This window comes from Trachinotus anak, unplaced genomic scaffold (assembly GCF_046630095.1).
Source record: "Trachinotus anak isolate AG129_WGS33_773 ecotype Australia unplaced genomic scaffold, CSIRO_AGI_Tana_v1 ptg000012l, whole genome shotgun sequence".
NCBI lineage: Eukaryota > Metazoa > Chordata > Actinopteri > Carangiformes > Carangidae > Trachinotus > Trachinotus anak.
In genome coordinates this window covers 10952476-10971145 of record NW_027273863.1, presented here as the reverse complement: position 1 = coordinate 10971145, position 18670 = coordinate 10952476, and the positions used below count along the sequence as shown (strand labels likewise).

At 41.0% G+C, this 18670-nt stretch overlaps 1 protein-coding gene across 2 annotated transcripts in view; it reads left to right on the top strand.

Annotated features, from left to right (window-relative positions):
- The window catches only part of epha4b (eph receptor A4b), a 110959-nt gene extending 95835 nt beyond the window's left edge, over positions 1–15124 (top strand). The window contains exon 21 of one of the 2 annotated variants that reach the window (XR_011692864.1): positions 14918–15124. The gene's annotated coding sequence lies outside the window, so the exon portion shown is untranslated. Of the gene's footprint in view, positions 1–2264; positions 3252–14917 lie in introns of those variants that run through there. The other variant, XR_011692865.1, reaches the window with a different exon arrangement.
- The last annotated feature ends 3546 nt before the right edge of the window (positions 15125–18670 follow it).

Below are 18670 nucleotides of genomic sequence, written 5' to 3'. Positions count from 1 at the left end.
AGGGCAACAGGCTTTAGCATAGTCATCAATGATTAGTGATGACATAATTAGGTTGGTATTGTCATGGGTAACACAACATGTCATAGGTTACAACAGCATTGTAAAAAGGAACAATCACTTTTTTATTGTTTACATATGTTTGTTTCCACTTTATTTTACTTTACTCAGCTGCTCTGGTGGAGGGTTGTTTCTGTGAGTGGGCTCACGCGAATTTGATTCTTTGTGTGTTCATCATGATGACACATCATCTCAACCTCTCTACCGTTAATATAAAAATATTAGTGTAGCTTTAAGGAAATAAATGTGTGCTTTGTTTCAGCCATACAGAGCTCAGACCCCCTGCGTTAGCAAAGTGTCCAGCTTTCTATTGTTAACCTGCATGACAACGCTGTTCAACCAAGTAGAGGCTGGCACACTTGCATGACCAAATACAAGGAAGAAGCTTGGTAATTTTCAAACTGTAATTGCTACATCAACATATGAATTAAATGTTTTTTTCCACCAACTCCACTGTGCTGCTAACAAAGAAATGGGGTTAGATTCCAGTCATTCAAGTCTCCCAGCTCTAAGAATTATATAGAAGATAATTCAGTTGTTTCTTTATAAGCCTCTGGTAATTTCTTCTCTGATATCTAAATCCTCAGTTGAACTAAACTCAGCTGCAGGTCCGAATGCTCTCAGCAAGGTTTCCCTCCACAGCTGTCTTGATTTCTGTACTCTGCTCTGAGCAGCCACTTCACGACCGAGATGCACAAGATGGAAGTTAAGAAGCAGACTACTGCAAGGGCATGCTGCCCAGCAGCCAGGCTTTGATCAACTCTCTGAGTCAAACACACTTAACTCCCTTTAGCAACCAGTGGGGGTCGGCTCAGGTGTATTCCCTCCTTCTCTCTGCTCACTCACAGGAACAAAAGACTGCTGCAGTGTGAACAATGGTAAAGGAAAGTTATATGGTAAAATAATAAAATCTTGTCTATACAATTCATGTCATGATTATGCTTACATTTACTCATTTATCTATTTAGGTGTTTACTACAAAATAAAATGCTTTTCTACACTGACCACTTTCTTTCCCATAATCAGAACTCATTTTTTTTTTATCTGTTGCCAACATTTTGCAGCCTTACAAAAAGAGCAGTCCTCTTCTCCTTTCCCCTCCAGATGAAGATCAGAGAACAGGATCTGTTATTTCCTACGGAGGTTGTCGTGGGAGGTTCTTTTTTCCATGTTGTCACTGCCGGTCTAACATCAGTAGAGCCATTTTCTTTTACTGTTATCAGACTGTGGGCGTTTTTGTAAAGCTCTTGGAGCCTGTAAGTGTATTAAAGGGCTACACAAATAATCTTGACATTCAAACTAAGCAGAGTATTGTGGGGAAAGGTAGCTGTGTATGTTTTGTCCTACAATGTAACATAAATACTAATGCTTCTGACTGTACTTTAAGGGATTGTTCACAAAATCTCCATCATTCCTTCCTTCTTTTACGTAATTATTTAAGTCCTCCAGTTAGGAATTCATGTTGATTTTCAATTCAGTTCCCCATATAGTGCTCAAAAAGATTTTTCATGCATGCAATTCAAAAACATCCATGCAAGTAATATATCTGTGTTAACACTATAGCAAGTGAGGTAACTGCTACACCGACGCTACAATGTGAGAGGGTTTTTTAAATTGAAAGAGCATTTACCAGTCCATGTCCACACAGTACTTATCCTGCTAAAAAAGCATCTAACTGATTACCTCTGCTCCATGCAGAATGCAAATGCTGTGTTCTATATTGTTCAAGAGAAAGCTATGAAAGTGGCATGGAGAGCACCTAAATCATTTTGTATGTCTATATAATGTAACGAATGGAGCTAGAATAGGTGCTGCTATGGTCTTAAATGCATCAGTGAGGCTAGGATGCAACATCTGAGTGAATAGCTTCAGTGTTTCATACTCAATCATGAGCTTCTTGAGGTCATTGCATTGTCAGATGTACTCTAATGCAGAGTTTGGAACTGATAGGTAGGTGGTGTGAAAAGGGGTTTAGATAAAGAGAGGAATACATTGTCTTAGGGAGAGTACACAGTCTTTATACTGTGTAGAACAACAGGCACAATGTGCTACATCTTTTAATGGGTGTCATGTCTTATAATAATATGTCTCTGTCTGTGGATGTTTTTATCAGTTCTTCTTCTGTCTATGTATCTTTGTGCACATTGTGCAACCCAGTGTGTGTGTGTTTCTGTGTGTCTGTGTGTGTCTGTGTGTGTAATCACCAGGGTTCCTTGTCAGAGAAAAGGGCAGGGAGGGACCCAGAGGTGTCAGAGGGGACCGCAGGAAGCAGACAGAGGTGACACAGGGAGAGGACTCTGGTGACATTTGCACAGTGGGAACTGACCATCACAGCATAATGACAAACAAAGTCCGCTTTTACTAATGAGAAAAACAAGGAGGATGTCGGCAGAGAGCTAGCCTGACATCCACATGCTCACACTGGGTGATACCAGCATAAATTCAAGTATACACACTTCTTTGTCCATGACACACAGTCTCTCTCTCTCTCTTTCTCTGTGTCTGATTCTGATGTGACGAATAAACAGAGAATTAATTCATTGTTTCTTTCATAGGATATACAGACAGTACATACACACACACCTGTGTTTATGCAGATAGGCGTGCACACATATAACTAGGCTAAATTTAAAAGCCCCTTGGTCAAACAAAGCTCTAATGTAGCAATCTCTGTGTATTGACACACACTTGACCAGAGGCTGCTGTGGTGCAATGGAGCACAGTCTCAGTTTAGACTTACCATTGGCAGTCTCTCTGCATCTCAATAACAGATGTCCCAGGGCTGTCGATGACTCACACTAGCTGGTCAGGAATTAATTAAAAGTGTCTCTGTGTGTGTATGTTCATACATAAATGCATTAGTATGAGTGTAGACAAATAATATTAAGAATTTAGTTAATATTATCCTTTCTACATCTTATCAGTGGCGGTCTTCTGCCTGTATAATGTGTTCATAATTGGCTTATAGCAATTCTTGTGGTCTCTTTCAGTTCTTTTTCATTACTGTAGAATTTCCCAGAGGTCATTCAGCAATCAGATAGTGTCCTTAATAAAGTGGTGTCTTACCTCTTGAATTTTCTGTTGATAAAGTTAAAGAAATTGCTTCCATTCTGAGGAAATATGCTGATTTGCTTTCTTACTAAAGGTTAGATAAGAAGATTGATACCACTCTCATATCTGTATGTTAATGCTGAGTGGAGCTTGAGCCAGGAGGCGATTAACCTAATTAACATGCTGTCTCTGATTGATTTAATCCATACATAAACAAAAATGTAACAAGATTAAGAGGCGCTATGCTAGCAGCTCTATGGGGCTGTACTTGGACACAGCGGTAACATGCTCACAATAAGAATGCAAACATCATGTATAATGCTTACCATGTTTGCCACATTAATTCAGCGTGTCAGCATGCTATCATTAGCCAATACACACTAAACACAAGTTGCAGATGAGGCTAATGAAAATGTTAGGTATTGGATTGATTACAAATTTTGACCTGATAATGTCACCAAATTATGTTATTAAAGTTATTACAATTCATCCTGAGGCGATACAAATGTTTATACCAAATTTCATGGCAATCTCTCTGAACTACCAAATGTGGTTTCTTGCTGGGAGCGGGTGGTGGTGATTGTTGTTTGACAAGAGCATTGGCCATAATTGCGTTTACAAGACAAGAGGTTATAATATGGCCTCTGATCAGTGCTATGTCTTCAGGGTAGATCAGAGGCTACAGAGAGCCACTATTGGAAAGTGACGACATGGGCCAAGGTTAGCTGGTGGCCAACTTAAGTACAAGAAAAGATGTGACAGACACAAGAGTTAAAACTGGCATTGCTCATCACCTCTGGAGACTGCTCTTCTTGTGTAAAGGAATGATGTTTGATGCTGAACTCACAATTTTTCTTCTTAACTGGTAAGTAAACAACTGTTAATGCGAACACTGGCTATGAAGCAATAGCAAAACTTACAAATAGCTTCTTTGAATTATGTAAACTGATGATTGTGAGAGCTATTACACCAAACAACCTTCCATAAAACCTGCAATTGTTTCAAATGGACACAAATCTATAGAGGAGTCCCTCAATGATACCTCTAGTGTATTAAAGAATTATAATGTTTAAGAAAATCAAAGAAGAAAAGAAAAGAAAATCAATCACCTTCACTTTACTCTGACAAAAATACAAGCAAAATCAGTTATAGTGGATGCAACAGTGGTGACATTTTAATCCCCCTTTTATTTTTGATTCACTAATGATAAAGAATAGAGTTAACAATGACATTGCTTTCCACTGCCAGAGACACCTCTTGGCAAGTAAAGGAATGAAGTTTGATGCTGAACTCACAATGTTTCTTCTAGACTGTTAAGTAAACAGCTGTTAAAGCTAATGCTGGTTATGTAGCAATAGCAAAACTTACAAATAGTTCCTTTAAAACCACAAATGTGAACCTCATTGTGGCAGCACAGGAGAAGTCAGTAAACTTCACTCTTAAGGGGCCAATGTACAAAAGTTTATACACTGTCTTTTACGTCTTTACACAGAGTTGCATGCTGCACATATTTCTTGACAGCCTATATTCTAATCACCTCTCAGCTTAAAGAGGTGTTGACCTTCTTATGTAACTCTTGGCAAAAAAATGAATAACTGTGGTTCCCAAAATGTTGAGCAATCCTTTAAGAGTTCCTTGTGTTAACTGATATTTTCTTCAGTTTCAGTTCAGTGTTTCAGGTCAGGAATGTAAAAAAAAACTAAAAAAAAATAAATAAATAAATAAACTGACAAAAAAATTATTCCAGGAAAAATCCTAACCAGTACCAGATGTTCAAAAAGAGCAAATATAAAAGGTTTCTTAAATAGGGTACAGGCTGAATCCCTATGTGTAATGCTATTGTTATATCAAATTGCAATAGAGAGCAGCAAATCTGGTTCTTTTTAAAAATGGAAATGAAAACATGCCAGATTGTTACTTAGTACTGAGGGTGGTTACTCTGTTGGATAAACAAGCAGTTAACAAGCAAAGGTGGCATGGATGTGGAGGGAGTCAGGGACTGCAGAGATAAAGAGAGTGTTGGAAAGGCCGTTTGAGTGGGTTTCGAGTGTTGTGAATAACGACAAAAAGAGACACACACATACAGCGGCATACACAAGGAGCCACTGGCTACAGGCTGTTCAGGACTCAGGTCAGAGCTAGACGAGCTGGGTATTGATTTGCAGAGTTTGAGTTTCTTTGTGAAACAGGATCTGAGGACACGAGCGAGGGCCTTATTTAAAAGTCTCCCTATTCACATCCATATCTATTGATCCATGCACACTTTCATCCAGCTTTAAGTAACTCTCTGGTTGCCTTCTTACTTTTTTCTGCATCTCTCCTTCTCATTCCTTGTTTCCTCATCATTGTGTTGTGCCCGTCCAGGCTCGAAGTATCCCTTATTTTCCCTCTCTCACTCTCACATTTCTTTTTCCATCTTCCTTTGGCCCCTTTTTTAGCACTTAGGTGAACTTTTAAGAGCATACAGTATTTCCTGATCATGTTTCCCTGCAATTCATCTCTGAGTGACTGAAACTGGTTCTTTTATGGGTGTTTATTTTTCTTATGTGTTTCCCATAAAAGTCTATCTTCTTATCCCCAGAATCCCTTATCTCTGACAGCAATAAATTGAGTGGATCAACTCTATGTAACACAATCACATTTGGCGATGACAAGCAGTTTTCAACACCCATGCACACACACACAGTAGAGATAACAACTTAGTTCTGTGGTAGATTTGATTGGCTGCGGATGGTGTTGTCAGACTGCAGGAGTAAAAATATGGCTGTCGTTATTGTGTGCTGTCATAACTTGGCCTGTAAATCTCTCCCTGAGTGGAAGAGGAGAGGAGGGATGAGGGAATTGATTCTCTTGTTGTACTTCATCTTTAACCTCTCTGCTTGGTGCTGAGCCAGGGGCCTTGGAAGCCATCTTCATTATGTGTCCATCTCCAGCAGGAGACGATGTTAGTGGCCCCTCCATCTGATGTCATTTTAATTATCCCGCACTCATATATACTGTAGCAGGGCGTAGCACTCCTTTCTTTTCTTTTTCATTCCCCACTTTATTCCCCTGCCTTCTGTATTCATGTGTTTAACCTTCGCAGATTCCATTATCTTCCATCAATTTATGCCTCGCCTTCTCCGTCCCCTCTCTTCCTCACTCTCTCCTGCGGTCTGACTCCCTACCCAGCAGCAGTTCTGAGCAGACCTCCATCGTTAAGCGGGGTACAACTGATAACGTCAACCATGCTCTCTGTGACTGACAGCTGGGTAAAATGGCTGTGGCAGCACACAGAGGCATGGAGAATCCGTTTTCAGGCTGCACCAGAGTCGGTCCCTGCACCCATCTGTCAGCCGAAAACAGGAGCACAGACTATCAGTCACAGCTGACCCCCAGTCAGCGATGCGAGGGACTAGTTGGGAGGGGAAAGACTCAAAGCAACACAAATAACCATGAAGATCAACAGATGGCTCTCTGTCAATCATCTTCTGTCTTTTTTTTTTTTTAATCTCACCATGCCTCTCTCAATTCTCCAGCTTCATTTACTCATCCTTATCTTATCCTGACAATCCAATATATTGTTATAAATCTTCTATCTTTCCCTCTAAATCTTTTTTTTCCTCTGTCTCTTCATTTGTCCCCGGGTGGTACAGCAGCAAATGTGACATGAGCTCAGTCAGATGTTCTTCTGCTCTCCCCCACGCAGCTTAGATTGCTGTCATTACACTCACTCTGTGCTTTTTCACTCCCACTGTAATTGGAGGTGCTGTGAATGAAAGCAGGGTCCTTGATTTCATACTTTGAAGATACTGATAGCTGTGGGCTTGCCAAGAGGAGGTGTGTGCACATGTGTGTGTGTGTGTGTGGGTAGAGTAGAGACTGAAGAGAGGTGGATATGCAGAGTAAAGTGTTGCAAACATTTGGAGAAATTACTTAGAGCTAATTTTCATTCATAGTGAAACTCCCTGCCTTCTTAAAAGGAGCTGTAGTGATGCTCTGGCACAGGTTCACTGCATGGCCTCTCTTGTCTCAGCTCCTTATTATATAGCACAGAGTATAATGTCTAACACCTTGTTAATGATCTCTAAGCATAAGTCCAGAGACTTATGCTCACAGATAAATTTATCTCTATGTAAAACCATAATTCTGCTGAAAAAGGACAAAAATGTACTTTTAGTGAGGAGAAAAAAATCAATGTGGCAATTTAATTTTGTGTAGAGTGAACACTTTTACATATTACTGTACAAGATGCAAATGAGATTTCTCTCCTTGAATAATCATCTGTCTAAAAGGCTGAACCTCACTGGGAGGTAATTACACTGCTCTGATCATTAAGTAACCCCTGTTCTCTCTCTCACACACTTTCTCTCTCATGCTTCCATCTCACTTTGAAAACCCCCAACACTTTCCTACTATACACACTGAAACGGCTCACACACGAGTATTGGTTTGTACACAAATGGCAATGGTTCGCACACCTCCACAACTTCTGGAAATTTTTACAGACTTGGTGTCTTGGTGACTTGGTTTTTTATCAGCACTCTCTCCTACATTGTGTAGCCATCCTCCCATCGCTGATAACGAGGCCTGGTGGAACAGCAAGGCTGTGGTTTCTCTCTAACATGGTTACTTACCACCTGAGAGAAGATTTACAGAGACAACATTAATTTCATTCCAGAGTTAAAACAACTGTAATAAATTATTAACCATAACCACCTTTAAGACGTCTTATGGGAAAATACTCCGTATAGCCATTTAAATACATGACCACAGTTCATTCTTCATTCATGGTCTGCTAAATGTTACTGTGTTTGTTCACTGGAGATGTAGGATTTAGAAATCAGTGTTCATTTTATCAGTGAAAGTCTTATTGAATAACCTGCATGCACAACTACACTGTTATATATACTGTTATATAATGTTATATAATGTTATATACTGCAGTATATAACATTATATAACAGTATATTTCACTATCTGTTCACTAACTCGTCTTCAGATGTTGATTTAGCTCCTGAATCTGTTGCACACAAAAGCAGCAATGTGGAAGGACACTCCCACTGGAGGCTCCAAAGCCTTAAATGTATGAATCCTAGATTTAGTGGCTTTAACTTTGATTTTTTTTTTTTTTTTTTGAGTTGAATGTCGTTATTCCCCTGGGCACTGGAATGTGCCTGGAGCATCTGCAGTCTCAGGGTGATTATCCATCTTGAGCTAATTAACTAACTAGCCTAACTTTCACTGCAGGCGTGATCACTCAATCGTGATTGGACCAAAATAGTCACATGACCCACACAGTTAGAAGAGAATAAAATAGGTGTAATGTGTAATATTTACAAAATCATGGCTCTGTCTTCCAGTATTGCGACATGAGATCGTGGGTTGTTTCGCTGTTTCGGTCTCGGTTTCAGAATCGTTACACCCCCAGGCTTCAAGTGTTTATACTGAATGGAAGGTTTTTCTTTTTGCTCAAGAAATAGTAAAGATACTATTACTCTATTTGTGGCATTATTTCAACTGGCTGTGGCAGGCTTCACCTGTCTCACAGTCGTAACACTACCAACCACCTCAAGCTGGCAAAGCAGACAGTTTGTTTCACTCAGATCAAAGAATCACCAAACTGCAGACATGTTTCTTCACCGGAAAAGTATGGTATTGTGTCGAGGCACAGCTGTTTAGCGGGAGTACAGGTAGATTCAGAATGAGTGGCAGGACATATTTATTTTAGTGCTCCCTTCACGACTTGACAGGAGGATTGGGGCCAATTCTGATACGATAAATAGTCCAAAACAAAGTGGGACGCATTACTTCCTGCACCTGATTTCTGCTGCTTTTGTTTACAAGTCAATGGCAGAAATCAGCGATCAAAAAATGATCTCTCTAAAAATCTATGAGAAAAAGTTTCTGATTTACAGCTGTCTTTGTTGAATTTGGTTGTAGAGGACCTCTGGACTATAGCAGCTGCAGAGTGTCAATATTCCCTGAAATGTCGCTGGTTGAAATCCCAGATACGCCGTCTTCAGTGTATCGAGATCTAAGCAAAGCCTAAATAGCAACCTTGCTCATTCATGGAAGATGTTCCTATTCCAAAACTCATTATGCTGTGTTGTCAGGAGAAGGTCAGCGCTATGACACAGAGCTCCAAGCTGCCTGGAGGAATTTAGTATGGATCACCTTCTGCAACACGCAGAGCTCAATTCCAGCTGTCATGAGACTGGAGGAGGCAGAAATGCATTACCAGCCAGGATAATATGCTTTATTATATAGCTTATATGCCAGCTCACGCAGCCTCGGGGCAATGAGAGGAGCAATTACAAGGACAGGAATGTCTAGTGTGTGTGTGTCCAGATGTGTGTGTGTGTGCACATGCACGCAAACATACCTGCCAGCATTTACCTCTCAAAGCCAATAAACTCCTAATGTGTTATTTTCAAAGTCGCATCAATGTTTAAAATGTTATCAGCCCTCGGACATGCACCACTGCTTACTGATGATCTCCAGTACAAGGACATAATCCTTATCCATTCAGTGTAATCCAAACACTAACACACACACACATATAGCGCTATGTATTCCTCCTAAAACAGTATAATAGTTGTTATTTTTTGGTTTATCTTGTGAATTTTGGAATATTTCTCACATTGACATGAGTCATTTATAGTGTGAAGCTCCAGCAACTATCCGGCTGTTCAGAAGCTTCAGCATTAAATGCCTCAAACACCCAAAAGTCTTTCTTGCATTCAAAAGGGAACAAAAGCACTAACTGAAATCTCTGTTAGATGAAATGTAATTTCACCATGATACAACCAATAGATCCTCTCCCATGGAACAGCAACACTGAGAATTGCCAGCTTTTATGTTCCATCTAAAAATAATCCTTTGCGTCTGTGTTGAACCCTAACACCCTGCATGTTCTTAACACACCAATATAACAGGAATATGTGTTTTCAGATAAGAAAACATCACAAAAGACTGAATCAAATATTCATCCTGTGTTACCCGTTGATCAGTAATCTCCAGTTTTCATTTCGGCGCCGTCGCTTTCTCCATCCCCTATTCCCCTGCTCTCTGGCTCCCCAGTTTCATCTGCACATTCTTTCCGATGTAATCTTTTTTGTGGATATGGAACGAGAGAGAAGGAGAAATGATGATACCTTAACAACAGCACAAAGCTATTTGCTATACTGATGGTGTTCATCTCCCATTGTTTGCGGGAGAATATGAGTGTGCGCCTGTGTATGCATGTCCATGTGTATGCGGGTGTATAGGTGATGACTATGTTTATGTGTATACGCTTGAAATGAGCATCACCACTTCGAAGAAACACTGAATCAATCCTCCCCTTTATCTATTTGATGATTTGAATCCTGTGCTTCGGAATGAAAACGACATGTTCAGACAGACACAGAAATAACAATGACCACAAATGATTTTCCAAAGGCCGCGGCTCTGCAGGGAGATCACTGCAGCCTTGTACTTGTTAGCACTGATAACTCTGAAGCATGTGTGTCTGTGTCTGGCCTCTGCTCTCCACAAGCATATCTCCTGTTGATTGGATCAGCACACACACACCCACAAACTAACAGAAAGCGGCTGTGCTGCTCTGCTGCTAACAGCTTAACAACTTATGGGAGAGACCGCAGATCTTTAAATTGACTTAGACTGACAATGGCACAAACAGAGTGATAAGCCGCCTCTGGAAATACAGTGCTGTTAGACTCACACACCTTCTGCATCATGCAACACTTCCACATAGTTATGAATCTTTTTTTTCTTATGTAAAAGAAGCAGAGGTTGATAAGTGCTTATATACATTTTTCACCTTTGTGCAACACAGCCACCAATTTATACTCACACTTCTCTTTATTTATGTGCAATACCACATTAACAATGTTATTTATTATTGTGCAATATAGTACTAGTTTCATATTTCAGTGTGTATATCTGTTTTATATTATTCATCTTATTTTTATTACTAGAAAGAGTGTGTGTCTTTGTGTTTTTGATGTTGCTTGTCTGTGTTTTCCAAAGCACCAAAGAGGAGCAGTGCTCCTAATTTTGTTGTATGCAGAGCTCACAGTGACAATAAAGGCTTTCTAATTCAAAGAATAAGGGGTCCTGGGAGTAGGTAAGATTTTAAAAATACTTTTTGATACCTACCTCTAGTGTAACCACTGTGTAGTTTAATTATTTAGTGTTTTGATTTGTAATTTTTTTTTTTTTTTGCAGTGCAGTTAATTGGCCTTTTCTCCTCATTCTTCTGTTCAATTTTTGAGCCTTTCCCCCCTTCACACGGACCTTGTTAGCTGTTAACTCTGATGATCAGTGAATTCTATCAGCAGGAAAAACAACAGATAATAAATAAAATTTCATCAAACATGGGAAAAAGTCTGTTTAAACCCATCTGCTCTTTTGAAAATCTGTGCAGTTTCCCAGTACGTGTGTTTGTGTCACATATTATTTCTATCTCTCTGTCGTTTCTTCTCCTATCATTTTTCTCTCTTTGTTTCTTTCTTTTCCTCTCTCTCTCCCGTCATCATTGCCCGTGGTCCCAGAGGTAATTACAAGGAGTTTCAGACAGTGGTTCTGGAGACCTGGGACTCTCCACCAACCATTATTCTCCAGATCAATTGCTATGGACTAAACTGAACACACACTCTCAGAAGCACAGAACAATTAAAAGTCAGCACAGGGGAAAATTCTGCACGCTCTCTCATGTGCATGCACACACACACACACACACACACACACACACACACACACACACACACACACACCTGAATAAACTGAGGAGGACACGCAGACATGCATATGCTCTCACGCAGACAGGGACATGCGCACAGACGTGCAGATTACGCAAATGAACATACTCAACATGCACGCACAAACACACACACATACAAGGGGACATTCAAGGAGAAACCTACACACATAATGAGGTGGAAGAGGATTCAACAGAGCTTAAAGCCAATCTGGTGCTGAAGCAAAGTAGCAGATGAGAAATCTTATTTGATAACGCCTTCAAAACAGCCCACTACTGCGAGGGCCCCGCGGAGCAAAGTCGAGCGACAGCACCAAACAAACCTTTGCTGCGAGCACAACAAACATTTTCATGTTTTCCCTTCAAAGGATCACACACTAATACACTCCACAGTCTGCCTAATCAAAGCTCTCAAACTGTGTGTGTGTACACATGAGTCAGTATGTGTGTAGCGTGTGTGTTGCGTGTGCTTGCTCGTTTGCATGTGCACTCAGCATGTGTTTATATGTGTGCCTCTTAAGCCTGACTCATACAAACACACATTCTTGAACATGAGGAGCTCAACTGTAATAGAAAAAGAACGTGTTAGATGCTAATTGGCTTGAACAAATTGAATTAGAAAAGTAAAAACACTTGATGTTCCAAAAGCTTTATGAGAGAATTTGGACCACGATTAATAATAATAAAGGGAAAGAGAAAAAAAAGAGGCTGAAGAAATCAACAGCAAACGGTTGTTTGAAGGCTGCTGTTCCTTGTGTAAACACAGGTACACATAAACAGTGGCTCGGAGCTGTATCATCGGCAACTGAATGCCTGAGAGACGGTAATGCATTGCTAAGCCCTGTATATGCACAGTTGGATGCTGGGAACAGTCTCTTATATGGATCTAAATATAGGAACTTGCTGTGTGTGGACTTTCACTTAGTCTCCCTCTTTCTGTCTCACCGACTTGAACACACACACACACACACACATTTCAATAAACACTCAGGGTTATCGCAACTTTTGTCTCACACAAACTTGTGCATCTATGTATGTGTGTGAGTGTCTCATGAGGACTCTGGTGAAGTAGGGCAGGCTGTAGGAAAGTGGGGCGACAGGGGGGCGGGAAGCGAGCCCAGTCAGAATATCAATAATGGATAAACATGTTGCCATCAGGAGGGACTGAAGGATAGAGAGATGTGGAGAGAAAGAGAGAGAGAGAGAGGACGTGGGAGAAAGGGTAAAGAGTGAGGACAAAGGACAAGAGGAGGGAGAGAAGCTGGTGGAAACAGGGGGAGAGAGAGAGACAGACAGACAGACAGACAGACAGACGGACGGACAGACAGACAGACAGACTGACAGACAGACAGAAGAGTGAGATAAGATGCACAATGAGTCAAGGGCATTAGCTTTTAAAGGATCAGCTTACCCAAATTAGGAAAACATATTTTCTTTCTTATCTCAAGTGGGATCTAGCCATGCAGAGATTTTGGTTTTATTCACCCACAGCATATCTCTCCCTGAAATTTGTCTGGCCACTCTAAGGGGCGTTTTCCAACCTGCGTTGTTTGGCCCACATGAATCCGACCGTAGTTTGTTTTCGCCCCTGGTGCGATTCGTTCGGGCAGATCTGAACACAGCAATTAGCCGAGCGCAGAACCAAACAACCGACCCTTTAAAGGAAGTGATCTCAGTGCAGTCAGAAACAAAGTCTCCAGCTATTTGTTTGTGGTGTGGGGAACGTGATCCAGTTTTGATCTATCCCAGCTACGAGGCGAGCTCTGCAAGGTTAGCATCTAGCCAGGAAATTCATCTGCTACTCAAACTGGATTTCCTGGATCATATTTCAGACCTGAAGCAGCCCGCCCACGCCAACGAAGCAGCCCATTCTCATGTTTTACCGCAGGGCTGTATTTGCTCCGAATTCTTGTTAATACAATGGAAGTGAACTGCACTTAGTTCGTGATGTTCACAAATCTGAAAAATGACAGAAACTTGTCTTTCCCGAAACTATGTTCCTGTCATTTTAGATAATCCACAGACCTCACCGTCATCAACTTTCATCTGTCAACAGGAAAGAAGCTCCAGCTGAAAGTAATGACAGTAAAGTTTAGCAGGAGGAATCCAGTCACTGACTCTTGAAAGACATGACACTGTTAAGTTTCTTTTACTTGTCTTTTTATTCTTGGGATGCTGTGGGCGATATAAATGAAATTACATTCACCTCCAGTGTATTGGGGGGAAGGCATCAATGTCAGAAACAGATATTTCAAAATATGGTAAAATAAAACCAAAACAATCTGTGTGACTAGAAAGCGATGGGGGTAAGTGAGAGAATATGTTTTCGGTCATTTGGACGAACCAGAGCTCTAACGTGATGTGAATGCAAACACAATGTATATTAACCATGAAACAACCTTTTTCTTCACCACTTTTTTCTAGTAGTGGTCGTTGATTCCACTTCTGTTCCATTCACACGTACAATGGCTGCACCGGTGTGAATGCATATTATTGCCGTGATAATACCGTTGCAATTTTGTGGTTCACTTTTTTACAAAGAGTCATTGTGTCAATAGTTGTGAGTACTGGAGCAGAGGCAAGTGAGGGAATGAGAAACAAATGAAAGAACGGTCGGGCTGGGTTTGGAACTGTACTATTTTTCACATCTAAGTAGTGTGAGAGGTGAGCCATCCAACAGTGTTCCAAATCCATTTAGCCTGAGGTAAATGATGAAAATAGGATGCACAGGGCTCCACTCTGCACGGCATTGTCACCCCTGATTCATATTTATGCAGCCTCTAGCATAAAATCAGGTGTGTGTGTGTGAGTGTGTGTGTGATGTTCTGTTTTTCTCTGCCCTGAGTGTGTGAGAGGGAATACGAGCGGAGAAGAAAAAGAGATGATGGCTACAGGGCATCCAAGCTCTTACTTTCGTATAAATTTTGGCTCATGTAGCTGCAGTCAGTGTGTGTGTGTGTGTGTGTGTGTATTCGCATGTATTTTTGTGCAATCATGAATGCATGTTTGTTTCTTTTTGTGTTTAAACCAATTACTGATTGGCTCCTCTGCTCTTGTGTTCGACAGTCCACCCAAGGCATTTTTTGGCGACTGAGTAACTCCGGGTTACCATGAGGGGCTTGTTGCTCATGGCAACTCAGCTGTGCCCACTTTTGTCTGCTCCTTTCCAACTTGAAAAGACATGATCACAGACAAAGAGCGAAAAAAGAGGAATATTGTGTTCCATGTAATGTGTTCAACAGTGAAATATTGATTCAACACCATTAAAACCTCCCAAACAAATTGAGACACTATTCTTTCTTAAGTACATCGATGACCAACTAGTTGTGCGTCAATTCTCAATGTGGGGGTTTGTGAGCATATATGTGTGTGTGTGTGTGTGGGCATGTGCAAACACAATGACAGCTTTCTTCAGTTCTTGTCCCTCTGTACAAGCCTCTCTATTATTCCTTCCTTAATGACACTAATTAGACTGTTCCCTTTAATTAATCTGTCCTTGATTGAGCTTGTGTTTGTCTGTGTGTGAGTACACAGTGTGTCAGTGTGTGTGTGTGTGTGTGTGTGTGTGTGTTGTACTGCTGCCAATGAGGCATGATAATCAAACTGCTAATCCCACTGATCCTGATAGTCTCTGAGTGATAGAAAACAAAATGTCAGGCAGCCTGTGGAGCGCCTTGAATTCTGCATCTTCACTGACCTCAAAACAAAGAGAGGGGCAAAACTATACATCCACAATTATCAAGGTGAGGAGAGTACAAGTGGAATCCATTACAGTCTCCTAATTAGTTGCAAAGGTTGAAATTTGTGAAGAAGGGCTTTCATAAGGAAACATGAGAGGGGAAAAAATATCACTGAAGGATTTGGAGCTGCACCAGTTCTCCTCTCTCTCTCTAATAAATATGATCAGGCATATTCTCCCTCTTTTCTTTGTTTCCCCTCGACTGTTTCTTATTTTGGTTTGCCTCAGGCCCCGTGCAAAACCCAGTCCACCTCAGCAGAGAAAATGAGACAATGTTTCTGCCTATTGACTTTCTGTTTTCATTCTATAATTGTTGCCATAAAGCATAATTAAACTTCATTGTTCATTCCTTCATCCTCTCTCTGTCTCTTTGCCGCTCTCTCTTTCTCTCTCTCTCTGCTGTTCGTGTGTTAGAAAGTAATTATATCTCGGTGTGCCTGCGAGACGGCACACTCCTGATCCACTGATGAGAGCAGGCTGGGAGGTGGAATATAATGAAATAGAATACATAACAGGATGCCGGCACGCCATGGGCCTGGCCTTCCAGAGACCTGCTACTCCGACAAAACACATCGAGAGCGTCACGCGAAATTCTGACCTATTTAGGTCAGAGTTACCACGTCAAGTGAGAGAAATTACACTTTCGCATGATTGTTTCAGCGACTGCCAGCTACACAAACCGATCCCGCACCCAAGATAATTAAAAGCAACGTATCCTGTGATCAGAGCAAGAGGTGAAGTGACACTCTCTCCTAAATTTGCATTTATCTCCTTGGAATTTCCTTTCATGTAAGGAAAGCAAGTAAGGTGGGAGATCCTTCAAACCACAACAACACTGACACAACCTGGCCCCACTCCTGTATTTTCCACTGAAGAATTCTCCAGAGTGGGTGCATTGTGAGTTGTTTATTTTGTTTGTCTGACTACAACACAGCAACCGCTGCTCATTTCCAGCAGTCATATTGTTGAAAACAGAAACAGAGCACACACAACATTGCTACCACTGCAAGCCCAACTGAACCTAGAGTCTCGAGGCTGATACTGATTGGATTTTGGAGATTTTAAAAAAGTGATCATGATATTTTGGCCTATATTCATGTTTAAACATTGACACCTAGCATGAACAAACAGGTGGTTGAAGGCTTCTACAAGAGAAATGAGAGGAACTATAATGAGTAGAGATCTGTATTAACATGACACTTGTAGGCCAGACAGGACAGGTGCAACAAGGGTCAAAGGTCAAATGCAAAAGTTGTCTCTTGACTCTCATGTAAACTAGCTCCACGAGAAGCTGGCTTGTGTCCGTGTGTGTGTCTGTGTGCATGTGTGTGTTTGTGTGTGTGTGTTGCTCCCAAGAAGAGGGAGGCTTAAATACCATCTGCCTGTGCTTCGCTATCGTACCACATGAGAATTGACTCAGACTCAGACACACACATACACAGATAGATGGGGAAATTGTGTGTTGGGCGTTTCAAGCGTTAAATTTTACAGAGGAAGAGAGAGGGAGAAAGAGCTTAAAAGGAAAAATGAATGACAAAATATGAGATAGTTTATGGAGGTGGGACCTCTGAAGCCACTTCTCTGTCACAGAGCGAGGGAGCTGGCATCATAGCATCAGCATACAAACACCTCGGTAATGAAGCGCCAGCAGTCCTGGGCTCGAACCGCGCAGACCTATCCATCTCCCCCATGCATTATTCACCGCACATAGCCATTTTACCGCCCAGCGCACCCGCCAAAGATTGGTTCCACTTTTTATTTATCTGTTTTTCATCCCCTCCCTCCTTACCCTCCTCCTTCCTTTCCGCAGCTTTTCAATTAAATTAAGGCAAGCGCGACACTAAATCCATGCGGCAGAGGCTGCCCACATGACAATTAGACTGTCAGCCAGACAGAGAAAGAGGGAGAGATGAGATAGTGAACACAGCCCAGGTAAGTTGGCAGTGCTGAAATTCTCATTTAGGGCAGTGAACCAAAGCCCAGACAATATGCCCAAGGCATTGCTTTGTAGTTCTTTGACAACACATTCTGCTCAGATTACCTACAGACTCACATTTAAGGTCAAATTTCGATATTGAGATTTAATAGCATTAAAAAATGATGACCAATGAAGACAGCTCACAATGCATCAATAGAATAACATTTATTTCATCCAGGAGAGACTAATTCATGCAATGAAATACTGTTGATAAAACCTAGATTAATTTTTTTTTTTTTTTTGGCAGAAACTCCATCTCTGATTAATACTCATAATCTCAGATGAACCCAATAACCGGTCGGCAACATTACACCCCAGCTCTGTGGGCTGTGCTGCTGCTTAAATGTTGGCATCGCTGCAAAGAGCTGGAGGCAGCATGCCACAGGTGCAGCTAACAGGGTTAATAAAGGGCCAGCTGATTAGCAACTGGCTGCTGTGTGGGCTTTGGTAGTTTTAGGCTCACTTTATTAAATAATGTGAGTGAAGCAAGAGTTGCCTCTTGAATTTGAACAGGATAATAAAGGGAAGTGAGAAGAGATAAGAGCAGATAGGAGCCAAAAGGCATGGAGTAATGAATGAAAGAGCACAGGAGAAGGAATTAATAAGAATAATCTCTTTTTTTTTTCTTTTTACAGCTGATTGAACTGACCATATTACTTGCTCCCTATCAGCAGCCAGTCTGTCATTCTGACAATATCTCAGCACCTCGTCATGATCTCGCTAATTTGTTTTAAGTGCAGTTGTTCTTTCTCGCAGCAGCGGAGCAGCTGACGAGGAGAATATTGTTCGCTCCTCCGAGCAATATTTGGGAAATGTTTCCCCTAATTCCCTTCCACAAAAGGAAAGGTTCAGCAGAACACCAACCCAAATATTTCAAGAAACTGAATAATGGAAAACCTGCACATTGTTAATCGTCTCTAAATAAACTCTGTCTGTTTAGACTACATTGCCCATTTATTGCAGCATGTTTTTATGTATTGGTGTTTTGTTAAATAGCTCATTTAAATAAACTTATAGCATTTTTAAATTTGTCTGAGGAATGTAAGAGATTGAAATGACACAAATTGACCATTCACTAAGCCCCACGCTCCTTAGTTACTGT